Consider the following 24217-nt stretch of genomic DNA (forward strand, 5'->3'; position numbering starts at 1 on the left):
GACATTTAAAGAAATTTTTGTCAACTGTTACAGGGTACAGAACCTGCCGAAGAGTCTTACGATGCACTATCGTGGATATGGATCCAACTTTGGTCTTTAGAATGCATCGAACCATTACATAATTACACCGTATGTACGTAACGTTACATCCTTACCCAAGCGAAGAGCCACGCCACCGACGCCATCGTCTACCAGCAAAGGGCCTAACTGTTCGTCAGAGCACTGTAAAATTAATTTGACGTGCTCCTGGCATCAGTTCCCCCATCTACAGAAATGTACACTTATCTAGATCTGTGATTTCTGTTCCAATTCGTGAAACAACCACGAAGTCAGCAATTGTCCTACAAAAGGACTCGATAAAATCTTAAAAAAAAAGTGTTATGAGTCTAATAACGACGTATCGTGTTACTAAATTAATTTTTATATATTTAAATTTTCTACATCTTAATCTGTAAAGAAACCATGTCACTGTTCCAAACATTGTTGGATGAATTCTTTATTGAAATAATAAAAGCTATTAGAAGTCGTTTAAAGAAAATCGTTTAGCTTTTACGTAAAATAAAGCGGAACATACCGAAACGATTTGCATTGCATAACAGCGACCCAGATGATAGAGTGGACATAGTAGAAGCAAAACTGCTGAATATTTATCTAAACTCCCACACATCTCGGTAAAGAATAATAAATTGAAAAGTTCCGAATTAATGCAAAGGAATTCGGTTATCGGTCACTTTATATCGAAACAAATTGATTTCTCGTTGTTGATAAACCTCAACACCAACTCCCGCATCTCATACCAATGGTGTACCAAGTATTTCACAGGTTGCCCACGCCAGCGAGAAACATGGACTAATGCAACTGACTGATAACGCTGTTCCTGTGCTTATGTAAACAACGATACCGTAATACAGATTGTACGGATTACTCATTCGAGGCGTGCATACTGATTGCATAACGATACGTATCAGATCATGCTTTATTTACGCTAATGGAAGAATAATTCGAAAGCATTTCCGTCTGAAGTATCGTACCAGCCTTAGCCACGACTTCCAGGAGTAACTGGATAATCCACGAATCGGTTGCAGTTTATAATTAGTTTAACGAACACCACGGACAAGGCTCAGCTCGAGTTTGCTCGGACACGGCTGGCAACCAAAAACATCGAATCGTAGTAAAGCAATATTCGAAAATAATCATCCACGTTTCGTCATAAACAAAACCATTAAGTGGATTATTTTTTCCTGTAAGTTCAGAATATAAAAAAGAAATTCCATCGCCTTGTAGTCGTGCACCGCGGTGTATAGCTCGTTTCGTCTCGGCCGATTCGATGAATGTTTGACCACCGTATCCGGTTGCATTCGCTCGAAAACATTCCACTGCGTTCTCTATCGATTCGATGGAAATCGGAGTAGAACCGTCAAACGACGTCAAGGCGCGCAATGCCGTAAATCGCGGTCGTGTAAAACGATCTGCTTCGTCAGGCAGCGTTCATCGATCGGATCTCCTTCGTTTGATACGATTTATATCTGATTTCCAGAGACACGAGGGGAGGATATACGGAGCACCGTAGGAAATCGACGTAGAAGACGGGAAATGTGGCCCGTGCGAGTTCGTCGTCGGCGTACCAGCGGGTTTGCGCCGGTCGATGCAGCAATTAATAGCGCTCGCGGTCTCGACGGTGGAACTGGCTTAATTGAAGAATTAGTTTAGGCGAGAGTTCCCCGCTTCAGCTCGTGGTCAGTCGAACGTTAAGACGGCTCTGCGTTAACTTTAAAGGGATAACTTAGTCTGGCTTAGGAAGAAATCGGAAATTCTTTGTGATTTTTATCGAATAAAAACAGATGAAACTTGACTCTCCCTGAAATAACAGGCCAATCAATTTTTCAATGTGGATGTTCGGAAGTGTGTCTTGGAATATTTTTGGAATTTTTTCGAATGGAAACTGTTCAAGATATCTACTCCGATACACTCTCTATAAATAAGCAATAAAAAATATGCACCTTTTCCGACTGCTTTAACACGTTGGCTGCCAAGCTAAAACTCGTAAAAATTTCAATAAAGTTAAAATTTTGTCGAGAAACTATTAAAAATTGGATAGCTTAACGTCTGTCGTAGTATTTAATTTTTTAACGTCGTCAAACTTACGAATCCTGTTCAGATTTATTTTCATTATTGTCTCATCTTTGAAATTAATTTTGTTAGTTCCTTAATGACAAGGCCTGTCACCCATTTCTGGGTGACGTGGCGACCAACGTGTTAATAACGAATGTATAACTAGTAAGTTACGAGTAAGTAAGTAAGAAGCTTCGAGTCGTGGGATCTTGGAGGCGACAGAAAATCGAATCGGTGGAAGTGTGCTATTTGCGCCATGTTTATTACACTTATGAGAAGTTCATTACTGTCACGAGCAGATAGCCGATTACGCGATGAAGTTCCATGGTAAACATCCCGGAAACAGGTTAAGTGGGAATAAGTAGGTCAAGAACCAAAGTGTTATTAATTTCGTACATAATTTCGCACGTTATTATGGAAACTAACTACGTTAGCGATTTCACGATAATAAATATACTTTGGGACGGGGATCGCAAACTGATTCCGGCCCGGAAGACAATTTACACTTTGCTGTCGTGTACAGAGTCGATAATGTACAGTATATATAACATACGATTATTTTATAACAGTCAGAAACATTTTGGAGGATATTTTCGTTGGAGCCAATTAATGCACCATCGTATCACGAGCAGATATGAAATTGAAAATTAAACAATAATTTCTACACGTCGAACGTCACGCTTCCACTCGAGAAATCGATGTGGTATATTTTGAATAATATAACGTCATTTTAAAATTACATGTTAAAATTATTTGAGAAATGATTTATTTTTGAAGGAGCGCTTTTGAAAAGCGTTTCATATGCAAATGCAATAGAAAAAAATTTCTGAAGCCTATTCCATTCAACACACGTTCGAGTTTCTATACGCGTATGAAAATCAATACTCAATTTCTAACACACACTATCGAGACCATGTATAAGTATCTAAGCATTTAAAATGATAAGAAAAATATTTTGACAGGCATTAGTCCATGCACGTGTCCTAAAGTGAACGGGTCAGGTATCATTCAAAAGGTCTTGGCTCGAAGTTATGCCTTTCCGGGGTTCCAGGTCCCCCACTTCCGGTTCGGAAGTCACCGATCATTCTCCGTTAGAACTATGTCAACCTGATTATGCGTACTACGTATTTTGTTAAGAATTTCACTGTGGTTCGACTCTACTATTTTTCAAGTCTTTATTTTTTGTTCTTGGAACTAAACATCGAACGAACAAGCTATAAATATAAAAAAAAATCATTGGAATTAGTTCGTATTAGTATTGACTTTCGTCAAGTAGACTCGATATTTTAATATTGTGCGTACCCCTTGGCAATAGACAAAGTAACAAAAATTGTAAAATGTCAGAATATTAAAGTTACTCGTCGTACGTGCAATACAATTATAACACACCCACGCTTCATTCTGTTTCCCCCGTTAATACGTCCACAAGTCCGCGGTAAATCCGCATCGACCGATGTACATATACACACACGTTCAAAGTAAACGTACGTTTCTGCATACGCTCCTTTGTGTGCGAACTAAATCGAGTTGGTGCTCAATTTCAAGCTAACTTCGATTCGCAGCGGAGCAGAAACTCGACGGGGCATACGTTTAAACAATAATTGCGCCATTCAAACGTGTGACATCGTTTAATGATGTTATTCGCTAGTTTGCGACGAATGTCGAAGTGTCCTTTCGATTCTTTAACAATAATACCTTCTGCAAAAATTGGATACCCCTATTTCCCAGTGCTTTATAGTCGCTCTGATTTGTTGGGCTTTATTAATTCAAAATGTTTTCAACTCTATTTTGAGCCCTCTTCGTTTATAATGGATGAAGTGCGATTCACTTTAATTAGCTTCGATTATTCTTTACATGTATGTTTAATAAAAGGACATGAATTTGAATGAGAATTTATTATATATACATCTTATTATTCTTAGAAAATTGTAATTGCCAATAATCCATTAATCTAGTAAATAAAAATTAATTTGCGTTGCGTCGAAGGCATGGTCCGAGTGCATTTGAACGAAATGAAATGAATATTCTATGTGGTATGGAATTATCGTGTTACTTTCACATGTCCTGTTAAAAGCAAATAGAATCTACATAATTAATTAATTTTAAACGTCGACGGGTTACAAGCATTTTCAAGAAGCGACTGAAAGCTGTCTCGAGAAATTAATAAACGTGTTACTCGGACGACGCTCTTATCTTGGCTATCTAATTAACTCGTTGAATATTAAACGAAGCCAAGCATCGCTAATATTAACGAACAATAAAGTTTTATGATCGTTACGAAATGGGATTTAAAACGAAAGCAAAGCTACGTAAGCTAAATCTACTTTTAAAAGAAACTTTTAGAAATTTCTTTTAGAAAAGAAGAACAACTCGAAACGACTTACCTGGTCACCTGAAACGTCACATGTTAAAGGGGAAAACCAGGCGAAGAGTCTCGCTTTATCCTAAAATGAATGGAGCAGAGTAACTATTTAATTAATTTATTTGTATTTATTTGTATAATCACTCGTAAGTACCGGGGATACGTAAACAATCAGCTCAAATTAGTTTAAATACAAATAGCCTAAAACACATCGTTTGTTTACATACTTGATATTATATTCACAGACAGACTTAACCACCTCTCGGGGGCCACGATTCATAATTATTATCTCTATATTTATACATATACAATTGACCCGTATTTTCTCGGATCATAGACGTCAAAGAGACCGAATTGCAGCCCTAATTCGGCGACTTCGATCCGCACTTAGATTCTTTATATTTTATTTTATTTTTTTTTTTTTACATCGCTATTATGTGTATATATACATATATATGTATATAGATTTATATCAATTATATCAGAAAGAACAAATTATAATTACTGTACGTATAAACTGATTAGAATCAATTCGATTATACGACGAAAAATTAGTTAAACTATATCATTAAAATGTCATTTTAAAATGATTAAATATATGTATAATATATATATAATATACTTTACATTAGATTATGTGTATGCCAATATCGAATATCATTGAAACGTAATTAATTTTGTTCTTTCGGAAATCATACTCTGTTGCGGCACGCCTGTATAATAATTCTTCTTGGATAGCACGTAGCTGCAATTCTCAAGTGATTTTATCATTTGTACACGTATATTCTCTATTCAAAAAAATTTGTATATATATATATATATATATGTATATACATATACATGTATATGTATACCGTAATCAAGTAGGTACTTCCTTACGGGCGATCGTAGCTGCGAATCGAAAAGAAACAGCGATAAGGGGCATCGATGACGAGTAACTTGGACGTTTCGTCCCTTTGGCTCATTAATTATTGCTTCGAGACTAGTGTAACACATTTATTGTAACCACTAAAGGCTGGTTCAGCGATCCTATCGCGGTGTCGTTGCAATTGTCGCGTGCGCGACGATCCGTCCGATTGCGCGTGGTGCTCTCGTGCATCGAGAAATCGAGATACGACGATCGAAATCGCGAAATCGAATCGATCCGACGACGAGGCTCGCGGTCGACCGTTTCGTCGCTCCGAAAGTGAATTACGTCGGATACGTCGGACAACGACAACGGCAGCGGTAGAGCACGGCCCATAAAAAGGTACCTTTACACCTTTGACACTTAAACGGTAGTTTCACGTTAACACTCGAGCGGTTCGGGGGGTACGCTAAAAAGGGCACAGGTATTCTTTCGTTAAATAATCTGAAAGATCGCGTGAGATGTCGTTCGTGTAAGACGCTCGCCTAGCAAGCTCGATGGACCGTCTAACAAAGTAGCACTCTAAACAGGGTACGTGCGGTGGTTGCTACGAAAATTGCGCCAGCTTAAACCATTTGCGTTATTAGGACGCACATATATTCTCGTGGTTATGTATTTTGGGAATCATTCGTGGGTGCTTTGGATGGTTTGTGTATTACAAACGAAAAAATGATACAGAAGAATTTCATTAATCGGTCGAGGGACAATCAGATTTGAATATCTGGATAGTTCGCACAACTGGAGTTCGGACAAATGGAGTTCCATTTTGTACGTTTCAAGACCATTTCAAGTCTCGTCGTGTGGTGCAAAATAATTAGATTGCCATGTCTTTTTTTTTTTTTTTTTTTTATTTATTGGTTTAATGTCGCGAATTTGAAGGTCGAAGGAAAACTCGCGTAATTTGACAAACTGCCGACGCGGTTTGAAACGTGTTTAACTAAACAGAGGCGATTAAATCGAGTTCAGCTGAAACTCAGCGGCAGAGAGAATCGGTGGCTTCGAAGTTAAGCTCGATAATAGCCACGAAAGCGCGCGGGACGCGACAACAGCAAACGGGGATTAATTATTTCGGACTGATATTGACATCGCAAAGACAACGACACGTCTACGACATACTTAATGACACCGGGCAGGCTGTTAGCCGCCGTAACGAGCCTCGACGAGCGCTATTAGCGAAAAGCACGCCTTAAGAGCCTGCAGGCGATTGGAGCCAACAATTGGCAGGTCACGCACACTCGTTTCATCGAGACGAATGCCCAAGGCATTCGAATTGCCATCCTTTTGTCGTTACGTGCGCTGCCTGGTTATGTGACCCCGTCCTATGTGAATGGAAAGCGATTTGTCGGTTCCGCTGGAAACGAAAACGTACTCCAAACACGCTGTCATCCGCCAGGTCGAGTTCTAACCTCGGCGAACACATTTTTAACCCTTTCCGCTATGAGGTCACCTCCGGCGTGACAGATCTAGTTTCACTTGGGACTCTTAAGCCATCTCTGACGCAGCGCAGAGGAATTAGAGGGACAGTTTTATCTGAACAAATTTTCCTTTTATGTGGGAATACGTACCGTGCGGAAACGAGAAGTTGGATAGCGGGTCTGATTGGTAAGGATTCTTAGATTACACTATATGGAATTCTATTAGGTTGTCCTAAAAGTTTCTTTCGTGAGTTGCATTCAATTATTTTCTGTGACAGTATTTATATAAATAGACAATCTAATTTCTTAGACATTGATGCTGTAACAGTAATGGAGCGAAATGAATTGTACACAATTTTGTAATGTAACGTAAAACATACAATTTTCTTGTACGACTGCGTTTTACTTCGAAACGGTCGGGAATATTTCGCGAATACTATGAATCATCGTGAAAATATTATACAAACCGGTGATAATGCAAATTCGAGCCGATAACGGGTTTTCACGGGGACGTGAAAGTTTGACGACATGAGACTACGTCTCTTAACCCCTGCAAATCGATGCGCGGTTCTGTCGATTTTACGTACACCGTGAACTTGGGATCGTGGCTCGCTGTTATTAGCTAAGTCAACGGACGTTACGCGTTATCGAGCGGATGGAATACGTGTTGCAACAAATTATTAATCGAACGCTCGGTTCAGGCGCCATGGCTCGCCCGAGGCGAGTTTGCAGGGCAAGAGTAAATCAAGCATAGGGTAGAACCACCGTTATTTAAACACCTGTTACATGAATGTTCCTATTGCAATTCTCTATGTATATGGTCCTGAATCGAAGGTATACGAAATTACATTCCAGAGACCGCAGTTTTATGGTAACAAATGTCCGGTAAAAAAGGAAACATTGCTGAAAGGGTGCGAGTAACTTTTGCTGCTTGAGATAGCAATAGAAGAAAATTACGAAAATGTCGTAGAAATTAATTCTGTCCCTTTCAACGGTAAACTTACCATTTATAAAGAAAAATCGTACAGCTTTCAATCCCTTCCAAATGACAACGCAATCTGTCTCGTTACTATGAAGGTTGGTATTCGTAACGTGAACAAGTGGCGAATGAATATTTCTATTTAACCTAGAGTTATAAACAATTAAATGTAGAGACGCGGAATTGCTTTCCACGACTGATAAAAATTTGAATCAAGCCCTATCGCATACAACATCTGAGAATCGTGAGAATTTCGTGAAAATTGTGCGGTCGGAACATTAGAGACCACTTCTTTGTGCTTTTGCAACATCGTCGGACTATGTATCGTTGTGGTAATATTATGACGGTTCATACACACGGGAGCGGTACGAATTTAGACTCGGCAACAAACTATAGACGAGCCAAGGTCGGTACGTTGGCTTTTTCACGCATAAACCGCACCTCTCCGTCGCTGGTTCTATTTCGAGGATTTTCTAAAATTTATCGCCCGCCAACGGCGGTCATCATTACACTCGCCTAATACACTGGCGCCATCAATTTGAATTTATGGCACACGGTACGCCGCCACGCTGGCCATCATTGTTGCTCCATGTACATGCATACGTGTTTCGGGGTCGATCACGGTTGCAACATTAGTCCTCGCCAATGTCTGCGATAAGAATGCAACCCATGATCGTTTAGGTGTGCCGGTTATACTATTTCAACATGCGTGACAATGTTCCTGTTCAGCGGTTCTCAAACTATTCAGAGGAAACGATTCTATTCGTAACTCAAAGTTGAGTGACTCTCAGTAGGATGGTTAAACCAAACAGGAGTTTGAATTAGGTTTAAATTGGGTCTATTTGGTCCGCAAACCACCATCCACCATCATTTAATTTCTACACCAGACGTACACTACAATTCTTCGTATCTTTCCAAATTATACAACAAAGCTTGAGAACATGGTCTGCAAACTCAATAATTGGGTCTGTTATAAACCCATTTCAACCTTGTTTTTTAAAATTCCGGTAAAATCGAGGAATTTACTAAGAACTGAACTTCTAAAAGCCAGCTCATACCACGATTATCAAACTTTAAATTTAAGTCTCTAAAGTTCACAATCTAACGACTATAGATCATTTATGTCTCTCTACGCCTCCGGTCGGCCCAGAAGGGTTCGATCACCGGTTTGAGAACCGCTATTCCACGCATCCTGTCTAATCACGTCTCTGATATAGATCACGAAAGGCCAGGACTTAGCACCCGATATCAATAGCAACCGCAACCTAGTGGTATCGGTGCGATCGGTATTGACCAAAGATAACTTACACTGACGGCCTCAATGGATATTCATAAGTAACCACGATTGCAGTTTCAACTCTTCACTTGAATTTACATTAATCGCAGCCGCGTTTCTCCCCAATGGCAGAAGCTGAAAGCTTGTTAACGTGTTTCGAATTTGAAAGTTGAAACGAATCAACTTCGAGCTTATAGTCTTGGGCAAAAAGGAGATCCGAGCAGCGATAAACTAGTATCTGGAATTGCAATGGAATAGTAGCATCGCGTGAATTACGTAACTTTCGATGCATTTGTTCTTCTTTTATAAGCGCGTGTCACGTCTTGCGTTGCACAAGTGCGCAGAGAAATTATAACAAGACTCTTTAAATCGGGAATTCTTTGAGCCTCTTTAGTCCTTCCGGACCTGATGTGCGTGAACTCTGAACATTAGAGTTTGAAGAAATATTCTTATCGTCGAACGTGTTTTGTTGTATGTAGGAAAACATTCTGAACTCTTACACCCGAGATAAGCCGATAAATACCATTGCATATTGTCGATAAGTGTCGTTGCAATTGTTAAAATTCATGTTAATATCGTAATCGTTTAGCTCAATTGTGTTTACTCCAACTTAAATAACTTAAGATGCAGAAAAGAAACAAACTTCAGGTCCAAAGGGTTGGATGTGTTAGTATTTCATAGTTATCAATTAGTTTTCCAATGTTAAATTCTAATTAATGAAATCCGTTTGAATTGTTTTACCCGAAAATGATTAAGAAAGTTCCCTCGATTAATAAAAGATAAATACTTAACTTCATCGATAATTTAATTTATATTTCATGATTTTTCCATTTCTTCCAATAAACATTTCCATCGAAGAAAGAAGAAACGACACTTGATTGATTCCATTCTCAGCGCGCAATTAACGTAAAAAGTTAGTAAAAGACGTACCACTATTAATATTCTCGGATAGTAAAATTAAAGCCTCCGAGTAAACTGCAATGCCGTCTGGAGAATTCCCGCTCAATCATCATCGAGTAATTACGATTGATGGCCCACTGGACGTTGCGTAAGTCATTCGTGCGAGATAAAAGTACTATCTACTTTGCAAATAAGTGAAACCGAAACTATTAATTCACGGCAAATAACACCGTTTCGTGTTTCTATTTTTATTAATCGAGGTCTGCGATAAACGGGGACGAACTTTCAACAGCGAACCCTTCAATTAAAAAGTTAAAAGGTATATCTTCCCGTGCTCGGAGTGAGCACGATGAAATTTAATCACGCGGAAAGGCAACTCTAAATGGTGTGCACATTTCTCGTCGTTTCCGTCCATGGAAAGTGAGTCGTTCGTAGAAAGCAGATACTCTGTTATGCTTTAATTAGACGTGAATCGAACTTGTCATAGCTATTTATAAAAATAAGTTTCATTCTGCGGGCAATATTCCTTTTTTTTATCGGAAATCTGTTAAACTACGTGTTTAATGGCTAGTGATGAGTTGTTAGAAAAGGTATTCGAAAATAAAAGACGTAACGTCTTGGAACCAAAATTAAAAATTATAAATGACTCCATTGCCGATCGTGTAAGAATTTAATTTGATAAATATAGGTATCGTTGGCTACCATGTAAGAATATTTGCGTGAGAATTCATTTTACCTCGAAATAAATGAATTCAATTAAATAACAGACTACATTTTTTTTCGATTTTCAAGGTTCTTGGTACAAAAAGCTACGCGGTATTCTGGGAAATCGATCTTCCACGCAAATCGGAGGACGTGCACGAAAAGATTCATTAACGAAGAGAGGATCGGAGGGATACGTAGAGAAAAGACGCATGGCATGGTTTCGTGACACAGGAACAAAAGTAAAATCAGTAAACGGAACGACATTTAAATTATACAATCTTTACAATAGGATTTATTTTAAATTAATATTTACAAAAAATGAGATTGGTATGTCCATCAATCAAATTCGTAACTCATCGAGTACTAGATGAAATAATACAAGTCCGTTCTCAAAGTGTTCTACATTATACATCGTATAGGAATCGTAATCGGCTACAATTTACAAACATAATAATCACAAGGCGAGAAAAAATTTCTCATTTTACAATACTCCTGATGTAAAATAGTGATAATATTGATTTCTCGCCCCCAAACTCCCCCCCCCCCTCCCCCCTCCTTTCTCATTTTATCTAGCGAAGATCATCTATCGTGTCCCCGTTACACGTACAGGGATAGAAGTACTTCGCTGGTACGTACTTTGGCGCAACAATTTTCGTTCGACGAGCGATTAATATTCACCGTTTGTAGCATCAAACGATCGCCGCTTCTCTCTCGACACACAACAAACGTGCTCACGTTTCATCATATGCGCGGCCAAATCGTCGATCATTTTAGCCTACTTATAGGTACCTGGAGATTTGATTGGTGCGCATGTGGTAATGCGACAGAGCCGATCGCGGATCCCGACCGCGACATTCGACAACGATATCGCACGATTATCGATCGAATTTCTGCTAGGAGCCACAAACGCAACGAACCGTGCCAAAAGACAACGAATCGAAAGATGCAACGTTACGTTACTGGTACTATGGCCATTCGATATGGCCGACGATTGCGCAACCATACACGTCAACTTTACAATTGTCGTTTAAATCGATACTAATCGCTTCACCAAGAAATACGTCTATAACGGTAATTCGAAATGGGTAGAATTATAAGGTTGTTTTTATTAAAATTCACCTTTTAATTTATATCCCATTGTCGACGTTTATCAGTCATTTTACTATGTAATCTTTCTCAAAGATCAACCATAAAATAGAAGACCTAGAAACTTGTAATACACGATGTACAGTCTGCAACTATTCGAACACTCGAGTATCGTGAGTTCCAAGAAGAAAAATCCTGGAAGTTATACGGCGAGCGACACTAGCGCTGCCTTCGCGGCGACTATGGCTAAGCGACATCTATGGAAAGCGTCGTCTTATCAGTTTTTACAGCCGTGTATGTTTATGCCTAACACAAAATTACTACAGACGTACGCAGGCGCTATCATAAATCATATTTAGCACAGTATCATAGTAGCAGTCCCTTTCTCGCCGCGGTATCCTGCAGGTTTTTTCACCTTAGAACCGAACAGAGTTCGAATTACATTCGTCAAATATTGCCAGAGTGTTCGAATATTTGAATGCAGATAAATTGCTCTAGTTCCAGTCTATAGGAGAAATCCGTGCAACGTCAAAGGATTTACACTCGTTGAAGCTGTCGTGCCAACAACAACTGTGCAAACTATTGTACGAAATAATCGTTGCGTCAGTAGCCCCTACAGTTTCGAAACCAGCCACACTAGAATTTGGAAACTGTCGTCACTCCTTTAAACTTCTGTTACGTTAACGGAGAGGTGGGATACCTTTCCCAAGTCGACAGCTTCGAAATTGTGGCGTCGACCTAACGATACAACAAAAAGTCGATGATCGATTTGCCTTACAGGCCACGTTACTCCCAAATTACCGCTCCCTATTCGAATTTACCAAAATTACCAAGATTGTCGCGGACGAGCGGCGTCTCTAAATTAGTCGGCGCGAATTTGAAAATCGCACGATAACGTATCAGCGGCTCCCGAATTTCTCGGGCAAGCAGGTGAACGACACTCTCTCGTACACATACACGTGACCAAGGAAAATCAATACAAGCACGGCTATCTGGCGTCGCGTTTCGTCGAGTCTCGCGAACGCTTCGTTGGGTTCTAAGCTAGAGCTACGCGGCCATTCTTTCCTATTAATTTCATTTAGATGGTCCGACTAACCCAGGCATGTCCAGACGAAGCTCTGGAGCTTGGGCACCTTCCCCCGCTACATTAGCATGAACTGGAACAGTGTTTAAAAAATGTACATTCCGCCAAATTATGCAATAGAATATTTCCCAGTCAGCTTGGTCACCTCCGACGATTAAAATCGTTATAATTTGTTTTCCTGACAAAATTTCCAGTACAAGAAGCGTGGAAGACGCCTGCAAAGTATGGACATGCCTGAACTAACGACTAACATCTACGCGTTGCAATGGCGTAGACCCGTGGCCTTTTGCGAGGATGTGTGAACCGCCATCTTTGAGACAAAACCACATGCGCCATCTGTGGAGCGACTGAGGCACCAATGCATTCTAAACTGTCTGGACAGTTTTTCGGAACCAGTCCCTTCCGTGATGTCCGTTACACGATTTCCATGCGAAAATTTCTCATGCAATCCACGCGTCGAACAATTACTTCTCAGATACACTTCTAATCACAGCATCACCGAAACTGCTTCTTTAAATTTAAATTAAACCGATGGTACACTTTAATCTGTATACAATTGTGCATATATAATGTAAATTTCATTTTCCACGTATATTTCGTACATAGCTTTCTCTATTCGTAGGAAATATATAGATTCACACTTATAAGTCCAAATTTGTGAGTTAAACCACTTAGGTAATAAATTATATATGTATATATATATTACATTCATAACGAATATAAATCTATTCTTTATTCAACGTTATACACACACATATGTATTGTACATAGCATACTACATGCTATTAGTATACTACATACCTCTATGTTCCCTAAGAAATACTTCGTTACTCCACGAACTACGTGAGGAATAAGCCATACACGTGAATCTAGGAACATGGCACTTCGCTCGCCATCGAGACGGCGCACGTGGTTTATTCTCAAAGATGGCGACCTCCGCCATCGCCAAACGTTTCCTACGCTTATAAGTTCCGCCCTCCTGTATCTGGTATGTAAAGATTAGCGAGATACGCTGGCTAGAATGAGACGTAAGGGAGGATGCTCGAGTTCTTTGCCATTACCTGCGAATGTGCGTGCATTGACACGGTACTACGGATCGGGTGAGCGAGCAGCGGCGACGAGGAAGTAATTCTAGCGGGAGATTATTGTCGCTGACACTGAGAAGCGCCAGGTCATTGATATGGGAAATTTACGGGGATAGGGAACAGAGAACTGGCGTCGGTGGAGACCAAGTCACGGGCGAAACGTCGCGATCTAAAGTATAGATGGGAGCTCGAATGACCTGGGACGTAACTAAGCTGTTGAATATCAAATTTAGAAGCTCGTAATGTTTTTCACAATTTTGTAACTAAATAAAGAATGATTCGAAGTCAACTGAAAATAGCAGGTTACAAAGCAAAACGTAGATCAAAGCCGCATTCGAGTCGTATAGGAGGTATCTTAGTAAATGCCTCGACTGGTTCAAAAAAGTGCTCGATAAAACATGGATGTCTTCGAGAAATAAAGACGTTGATGCTGTATCCTCCGAGATAGGACAGTCGAGCCTCCATCGTACGAGATTTCACCTTAAAGTCATTCTAGATTATTCCAAATGATCGAATGCTGGATGTGATAGTGTGAAAGTGGACGGATGCTTGGAGCACAAGGTATCGGAGGAGGTCCCGACGAAGACATCCGTCATGTTTGGATTTTGCTTACGAGATTCCACGTACTTCCAGATATTGTACGGGAAAACCTAGTTGGCAAAATGCACACTTCGAAGGGGAAAGTCGGGTTTACATCATCGACGAGGAAATGTGGTTTTCCTCGGTATCTGGTTCCCGATTGAATATCAAGAGAATTCGATATTCGCGTAAACCTGGATCTCCTCTTGGATGGAACGCTTATTGAGTGAGCTTGATGTCTGTACGTTTATCGAGCGAACTATTACGAAGTCAAGGATCAGTTGAACTATTGTTAAGTCAAAAATTTGACACTACGTGAAAAAGTAAGAATTATGCGACCTAGTCTTAATTTACCTAAACGATCCGTATTCATCTTATCGTCACGACCATAATTCTATGTATAACTTCCAATGATCGAGAGTCCTCGCGTCCCGGATTATTTTTCCAAATTACGGAAATACCACCGATCACGAAACGTCTAATGCAAGATAGCAAGCGCTCGATAACGCATGCAACGACAGAACCAGATGATACTCCGAACGCGAGGTATTCGTTTGAGTTAATTAATTTTCGCCCAACGTTCCTAATTACTTTCCATGAGAACGGTTAATTAACAGAGGCCAAATCCTTTCAAAGGTTGTCAATTAAGCGATTATTCTCGCGTGATTTTTCATCGAGGAGATATTTTCCATTTTAACAAGATTTCGAAAGTGATTTAACTGTTGTTGTGTAAAAACTTATAAATGCGAATCAAACATTACGATCATTTGTTGGAGGCTTTCTTCTGAATTTCTAAATGTTCATTAACTAAACGTAAGCATACACGAATTAACATACTTTAATGGAAGTAATATATTAATTTTATTATTTACACCAGGATCTAATATTCCCAAAAAACTCCAGTATCAAAGAAATGTCCTCCAAAACTCCAACATTAACTTAACAAGCATCGATGAAGAACGAACCTAGACCAAAAACACTATTGAACAGCGTCGAACGAAAGACTTTCTCAGAAATCGAGACGAGAAATTGGCAGCCGTGTTCCTCTGGTTTGCCAATCTAAATTAAATCGTCACTGCGGGGCAGTAGGTTCCTTGCCAACGCGCCATGTTTCTTCGAGATTCTCGGTTCAATTATTCGCACTGCAATTTCATTGCAAACTACCAGGAGCACAGGAACGTTGAGACAAAGTCGACGGGGATGGAAGGGTGTAAAGCAGGTGTGGGTGTAAATACGTATGCCACGTGAAGTACAGCGTCGAGGCGGGCCTCGATCAGTTGTTCCATTTGCATCGAACGATCTCGGAAAGTCGAAGCGTTTAAGTGCATGGTTGATGCTAACCGAGGCTTTCGGGTGAAACTCGTGCCCTTTGAGTAGGATACTCCTTAATTTCGCTAGATATAGAGATGAATTCTTCTTACAATTACAATTCGATCTTCTGTCCTATCTATGTTTATTACTTCTATTGAAGAAGCTCTCGGCTTAGGCAAAGTACAGCGCTTACACCAGGAAGCCTCAATTAGTATCAATCATGAAGAGTCGGGCCGTGAAAGCCTGAAATATCTAATTTAAGTACATGTACGTTCGTCGAATTAATAGCCATGGAATTATGTGCGGGTAGCACGCATGGCTTCGTTCATCAACCCATTACCCATTTCCAATCGAACAACCTTCGATGATTTTGTACCCGCGAAAGCCTCTTAGCTAATGCGTTATCAGCCAATACGATGGAATTTTATCCATATTCGCGCTCTCTAGCCCGTGGGTTGTATGATCACATTCGACGCATTGCCCCCGTCGGAAAATGTTTTACCTCCCATGAAAAATATTTTGCTTGCAGATAGCAAGTAAACTGTTAACAATTGATTTCGCGAAGTTTAAATTGCCTGGCTCGGTAGTTTTAGCGTTGAACCAATGGAAGACCGCGTATCGTCGAACTATGCAAAACCAACGACGCTAAATGCCCCGAAGACATTCGAGACACGATTCAATAACGAACTAGGGAACTGTCCGTTCAACGTTGTACGTCAGATCTTCGTCGTAATTGATTTTACCGCTAGACGACACGAGAAACTTGCTAGACGTCGCATAGCGCTTACGCAAAGTGTCGATGGATCGATCGACGCTGGAACGCGCGAGACCCCGATATCGAAAGCTGATGCATAATTACAGCAGTCGTTCGATACCGAGTGCGGCACCTGGTCACCAGATACGACGCCGACGTAACGGATCGCAAAGACTAAATGTCGCACATCGTACCCATTGCTCTAGTTAACACTTTACTTACAACGAGCCTATTCACTACGCTGTACAATTTAATTGTTTACCTCCGGGAAACTATTAACTATGTTTCTAGGACAATTACAATTCTGTTTCGTCAAATTTTGGCTTCGAATTCGTAATTACCGTTCGCTAAAACTCCTAAACACGAAACTTTGTGAATTAAAAGTAGTACTTTGGCGGCGTATCGAGGATTTGGAATCACTGCGAGACGCCATTGCTTAACGCTCCGACACGAAACGAAAACATTACGTAGATATCAATTTCAACCAGCGAGACTCACTCACGTCGTTAATTTCACTATCGAACAACGAAACAACAATAATAATCATAAATTTTCTCTCTAATACATTCTCAACATATCTTACATATTCACATCAAACTACACAACAATAGTTTCTCAGCCCTTCTTCCTATCTAAGGGAAATCGCGAGACGATACGTTATTCGTCGCACGTTTCTTCAACTACTCGAACTGATTGGACAGTCGATACGATAGATTGAATTAGGAACCGTAAGGAATGATTCCAACTACAAATAATTACCCACGGGATGCCTTAACGGAGATCACGATCCTTCCAATTCGTAACGTAAAATGTTCTACTTAAAAATCAACGCAGATCACGATCCACCTCATTTATAAAAATAAAATTAATTAAAGATTCGGTACCTCGATCAGAATTCCTCTCGTTTCTGATCAAACAACATACTCGCTAAAAAAAAAAAATTTCTCTAAACAAAAAATCAGAAGAGACGTAACATACACAATTCCTACTAAAATGACACTTAACAACGATGGTTTCGGTAAACTGAACGACACTGGTTGCGCGCAGTGATGGGCAAAACCCTAGGCTTCTCGAATAAATCTGAAGTTTGCCGACACGTTTGTCTCGTTTCCTCTTTTCAACATTTTCCAAAGAAAGAAACGAGACAAACGTATCGGCAAACTTCCGATTTATTCGAGAAGCCTAGGGTTTCGCCCATCACTGGTTGCGCGTGATCTCTAAAAATTCGTCAGGAAAAATACTGACTGGTTTTCGCAACGCCAACGCAGGAGACACGGTCGACGACGAAGATTTCAATTATCGAAAGCGCCCGGTGGCCTTTCTCGTCTCCGTATTCGACGAGAAAGATTAACGAGGCCAGTGAAACGACTTCGCCTCGATGGGCGACAAAAAATTCTGCGGGCGGTTGAACGTCTAATGAATGCAGCCAGCCTTCAGAGGTCGAGGCATTGTATACGCGAAATCAACGAACTTTGTCAAGGCTAACTACATTTATATAGTAACGAGCCACGGAAAGGCCCTGTCTACCTGCACGAGAGTCTATCAGGACAGGTCTACGATTCGACCGAATACACCAGAAACGCACGAATTTTGTCGACGGACGTTACTGCCTCGATACAAGCTGCGTACCAGTCAGCTGCTTCTAACGAGTACGCTCGTTACGAAGCAATATTGGCAATATTTCGTGTTATAACGAGGATACTCGTCGTACCGTAAAAAAGTTGTTAAAATGGGGTGATTAGAAACGAATTTCTATTGCTTCTGGCTTTTTAAAGATTTATATTTATATTGATTTGTTTACTTTGTGTCTTTCCAATGATACATATATATATATGCTGCTCAATTTTTATTATCTCTGTCTTTTTAACAATTTACATTTTTATTTCACTCTGGTTAAACTGCTTTTACTCCTAACGAAATTAATCACATCTCTTTGCATCAGTAATAAGATAGAAAAAATAAAACAACTTAATTCGGTATCGCAACAGCCACACATAATACCCTGTGTTTCACGAGTATACTTAAATAGACACTTTCCAAAGAGGTTTGCGACACAGCTGACTGGTTAACTGGCTACAGAAGATTTTTCCACGTTTCCAGAAATAATAAAACTCGATTTAGTAGGGAACAAGTTCTTTCAACAACGACTAACCCGTATATTTCAGTTCGCACCGCTGTAAAGGTCCGAAATGTCTACGAAATATCGTGTCTCGGTTGAACCAATTCAGTGGCACTCTCGTTAATGCCGATATGTATCGATTTCAAAGCATCGCGATGAAGTATCAAACAGTTACCGAAATAAGTCGTCATTGGTATATTAGTATGGTGCTCGACGCTGGGATTGATCGTCGAGTTCTTTTACTTCCGATGACGCGCGAATGTAAGCGAACAGATATCGAACTTTATGTATCGTAAGATATCGACGCGATAGGACTCGATGAGTCGAATCATTCGAAGGCATTCCCTGAAATGATTCGACACCAAAGTGACATACCTCCCTATCATTGCCAAATACTTTTCTATATTTTAATGAAATGTCTAACACGATATGTTGCTCGCCACATAGAAAATACGGAGAATTCTAACCCTCGCGAATTTTATTTTATTTGAAACAGAAATTATTTCCTGAATATTTACATGTTCGTCGATTAACTATCTCGCCAAGTAAGCGCGAAAACATCCTGCCTCCAAATCCTGTAAAATTTGCTCGCTAAAACTCCTCAAGAATTTTCATATCGAGTTCCTAATGGGTAACATTATGCGATAGTGGATTAAACGAATATTCATGCGTGACTAATCGAGTCAGAGGAAATCTAGGTTTTCCATGAAACCATTCGAATCGAGGAAAAAATGTAGAAACTATTGGTTCTTGTCCACTAGGAAACTTCCAAGTTGAAGGACTGTGATTGATTACCGAGCTACGTTTGGAGAAACAGTTCTCGACTTTGACTCCAAGTCGCGCTGAAAGGATAGTCGCTATTTAAGTTGCATCACCGTACTAAAGATACGTCAATAGAGTGTTCGACAGATGGATAATGCCCGTTACAATTGCGTTAAATACCGACGTCACTTCGCGGCGCGTACCTTTCGTAAGAGTAATCGTTTTCTTATCAGCGCGCGTCGAAAGCCGTTGCCCCTCGCAAACTCGTTATCTCTTACGTGTTTCGCGGCAATGAAAAGAACAATTCGCGTCACCGACCGTGACATAAAAGCCTTAGAATTTGACGACACGCGCCATTGTTCTCCGATGCGGGTAGAAAAATATCTGCGTCTATTCGAACCAGGGTATCATAGTCGCATAACCTGGACAAGCTTAATTCGTCTTATCGTATGTGTAATTCAAAGGTGGCGGTGGTAAACAGATCCAAGGATTATTTTGCATCTCTGGAAACAAGTACGATACCAAGTGCCACAAAGTTCTCAAGGATTGATTCAGAATTCTCCAAACCAGACGAATGATATATAAACATTGGATGGTAGTAATATATTGTCCAAGTACACGAGCTAAAGCTTTGCTGTCCTTGTATTGTTCAAGAAAAACCGTGAAATGGAGGACGGCTATACGATGGCACACTTGAGTTTCCGTTCTGATTTCTTACTCTTCTGTATTAGAAACTTTGCATACTGGTATAAGAACGACAAAATTTACCAGTATGCAAAGTTTCAATTTCTATTTCATATATCCATGTAACAAAAATTAAACGAAGAGGAAATCCAAATGGTCTGATATCAAGAAAAGAAAATTTACTAAGTTCTAAAATTGCCAAAAGGTAGGCAGTGCCGATAATAATTTTATTTTCCAACAAAGTAGCGCTGCAGTTCTTACTGCTAAAATCGTGAAACACCGTTCTAAAAGTACTCCATAGACGCTATTCCTTATATTCGGAAAATTTTGAATCTACTCTTGATTACTTGACGACAGCATACACATTCTTTTGTCCACGTGTGTAGAACCACGACCAATCCATGTTGGAACTAGCGCAAAGATGCCCCATAGTTGCAAAGTGACCCCATTTTCCAGTACTCCTAGTTTGGCGATGGCTTACGTCATCGATCGATTAAGCCTCGACGAATTGTCATTCCTATATTTTAAAGTCTGTTCCCATGATTGAAATTCAATTAAACTTTCGTAACTTTATTTATTTCGAACGCGCGACTATCATCGCGAGAGAAGTTTGCTCGCAAACCGGGAATTCGCTCGATTGGATTTAAATGGAGAATACCTATTCGTGCTCGAGCAACTGAACTGTGTCATCATTGGATATATATACATATATATATCCACCTGCTTTTTACTCGTAATCACCGCGAGCGAGCATGTGGTTCCTTCAGGTGTTACGTAGTGGATGTAAATTTCATTCACAATTAGAATTGGGCTCGATTACACGACGATAACGCGTTAAAAGATCGAAGGATATGTATACGTATATATTATAGATCAAATCATCCCACCAGTTGGTACCACTTATAATTTAAATTAACGTGTGAAATATACCTTATATAAGTATTGTGAAAAAATCATCCTTTCTAGCTTTCTGCCAAAGTCATTATTATTATCGTTATAAAATTTCTGTACAACTATTAACGAAATAAATTTGTTTGTATGATAATACTCGAACCAGTCGCCAAATATCGTCTTTCAGAGAGATAATAAAGACGATTCGCAGAGATTCAAGGACAAGGCGTTGGGAAAAACACAGCGGGATCGCAAATAAACTATGATCGATCGATTTCAGTAAGTCCGGTTTACGCTCGAAACTAACCTCGCAGATCTTCGCACGCTACTCGAGCCTTATATTCTTTTAATCTATTACGCGACTACTAGATAGGTAACGATAAGTATTACGAAGATTAGAAAGACAAGTAAAATACACATCTGATCAGCGATAACAGCGGCAAAATCGAAACGAAGAAAATTTACGAATCGAGAGACAAGCATCGAATGAAAATCGCAATCACGATCGTTGAGATATCTAATATTATCGGCCGATCCAAGACGTACTTGTACATATTGTATTTAAGAGTAAAAATTTTAAGATTGTACTCGCTATACGTATTCTAGGAGAAAATATCTTTTTAGGAAACTGTTGTTTTATCATCTAACACCGACGACGTAGGACAAAGTTCAGCGATAGACGCTTCTGGACAATTAGTTTTGTTTAAAAAGGACTATGCCTGCGCTTTTCAGCATTCCCAGTAGGCATAGAGAGTCGTGTGTGTCTCGGTTCGTTAAGGCTTACGTTCAATTGGCGAATAACCAGGATGGAAGAATTGTTCGAACATGATTTACAGACACGAAGAACTCGAAGAACACTAAATTGAACTAAATCAGATCAATTTCCTAACATTTTTACGAATAAACTCGCAAGAACAAAGCAACCAAAAATCTCTACATCCTAAAATGATGGAAAACTGTTATTTATTCACTCTCGTTAATCCAAAATGATCTAAAACTCTTAGGTGCCAAGTTTCTTGGATACCATATCTCAGGTACTTGAAACGCCGAATACTTCTTAGGCGCTACCAGAAGAAAGAAAAAATCATTCTTTGTATCAAGCAAGTATTCAAAGGAGACACACGTCGTAGCATACTCAATTTATGACTTTGCAATCACACATCGGCTGAAAGAGTACGCCAACAGCTTCTATTCAAATTCACCGACGAGTACGTCGTCTCACTTCACCTGACATTTATCCCTCGTTTAACGTTAATTCGCAGAAAATATATTATATTTCTCTTTACAGCTACTGATTGCCGACTTCGCGCGTTACAGTATCGATCGTGAACATTTTTCAGGAGCGACAGATCCGGAAGTTAATTAATTTTGATACACCCGCCGCCAGCAGGTTTCCTCCAAATCTCCGATCGCGAGGATTGGTCGTTCGGACCGAGCTATTGGTCGTTTTCGAGACATTCGTAAGGTACAAAGTCGAGCACACGACACGAGAAGCGTCGTGTTCGGTAAAACAGGATTTATTCTCGTCGAAAGCGTCGAAGAGTGGACCTCTCTATATACGAGAACAAGTGGCGATAACATCTGAGAAGCGGAAACACTATCGTGAGCACAGCCAAAGATGAGGAACGTCGGCTGAGTGGCCCGACGATTAGTTTTACTACGGATGGTCCTTCTTGCGCCATGCGATAACGTCGATCATACGTGTCGAAATCGGTTTCCCAAACAAGTAGATTTTATCGGGTATAAATAAATATGTTAATTACTCGACAAACAGAAATAACATCGCAATGTCTCTATTTAAATCAGAAAATAATTTCATAAAAGGCAACCATCTCTGTTTCGTAATATTGTTTGTATATTTCTTTTCATCCCCGAAATTCCGAACCATTGAAATGTATTACGGACGATTCTTTGCAACGAGGACAAAGACGCGCAAAATCTTTTCATCGACGTTACGTGCTTCTGATTGCGTAACCGCGAGTGTTAAATGGATCTGTGTTCAAAACGAGCTGCCACGACCTCCCAATCTCGTTTCTTCAGCAATTACATCGCGAAACGTATCACGTTGAAATTCCTTTCTTCTTCGTTAATCGTTCAAGTACCGCGACAGAAGAAACCGAATCATTATACAATGTGCGCGCAATTTGGCAACTCGATACCACGAAGGACAAAGCGATAAAACAAACTGTATCGTGCTAATGTATCCTGCTCGCGATATCTGTAATGCGATACTGAAACGGCTTTAGTCGGAAGATTGCTCGGAGATCACCGGCGCTACGTCGTGCCATATTGTTATATGCATATCTAGCTCTGGGAATGTTAGCGTTGGCAAATGAAACGAGATCCATCGCCAACCGGCACTGTCGCGCAAAAAGTCTAAATTATTGAAAGCTGCATAGTCGGCCATTTAGGGACTCGGTTGCAGACACAACCCAAGTTTCGTTATCGTAATTATTGCAAGAAAATAGAAATCCCGAATAGTCCGAGAGCGATCCAGACGTTAAGGGTCTGATGATTATATTTAAATTTATTAAGCGATGCGCGATAGTGATTTGATTTGATTTAAATTTAATTTAAATTAATTAATTGTATGTAAATTAAATGTATGTAAAATAGGCGCATTAAGATATGTAACGTGTGCTATACATATAAACCATATTTGGTTTGAGGCAACAAATGAATAAATAAAATGAAATAAAAATAGTCCGAGAGCCCGCGACAGAAATGGATAACTCATTTCATTACACAAATGAACCTGTTTTCCGAAGATGGCGTGTCTTCCTAGTTCAGAAATGCTTGGTCTGGCATGAATTCAATGGTGCAACGCTTCGCTATGACGTATTATAATAATTTGGTTTTTGAGCCAAAATCATTACTACCGAAATTTTTAGCGTGTATTGTTGACATACTAAATTGCATAAAAAAGTTGGTGTGACAGATTGTAAGCGGTGCTAAATGGGTCTGGCAGTCGGAGAACCTTGTCGGAAAAACGAAGTAGTTTGACTGAAATCATTCAAATAGCAAAATGATATTTCTAACGAAATTGACCGAAATTTGATGTCGCCGGCTCTCGGACTAGAAACATAAAATTTCGCCTGCGACAAAGTGTTCATCGACAACGCGGCAGTTCGCGTAGACAAAGCGACTACGAAGAACCCAGCGAACATACGGCGAACACGGCACGAGGTCCACGCGTGAATAGAAGC

The sequence above is a fragment of the Hylaeus anthracinus genome, unplaced genomic scaffold (assembly GCF_026225885.1).
Source record: "Hylaeus anthracinus isolate JK02 unplaced genomic scaffold, UHH_iyHylAnth1.0_haploid 11989, whole genome shotgun sequence".
Taxonomy (NCBI): Eukaryota; Metazoa; Arthropoda; class Insecta; order Hymenoptera; family Colletidae; genus Hylaeus; species Hylaeus anthracinus.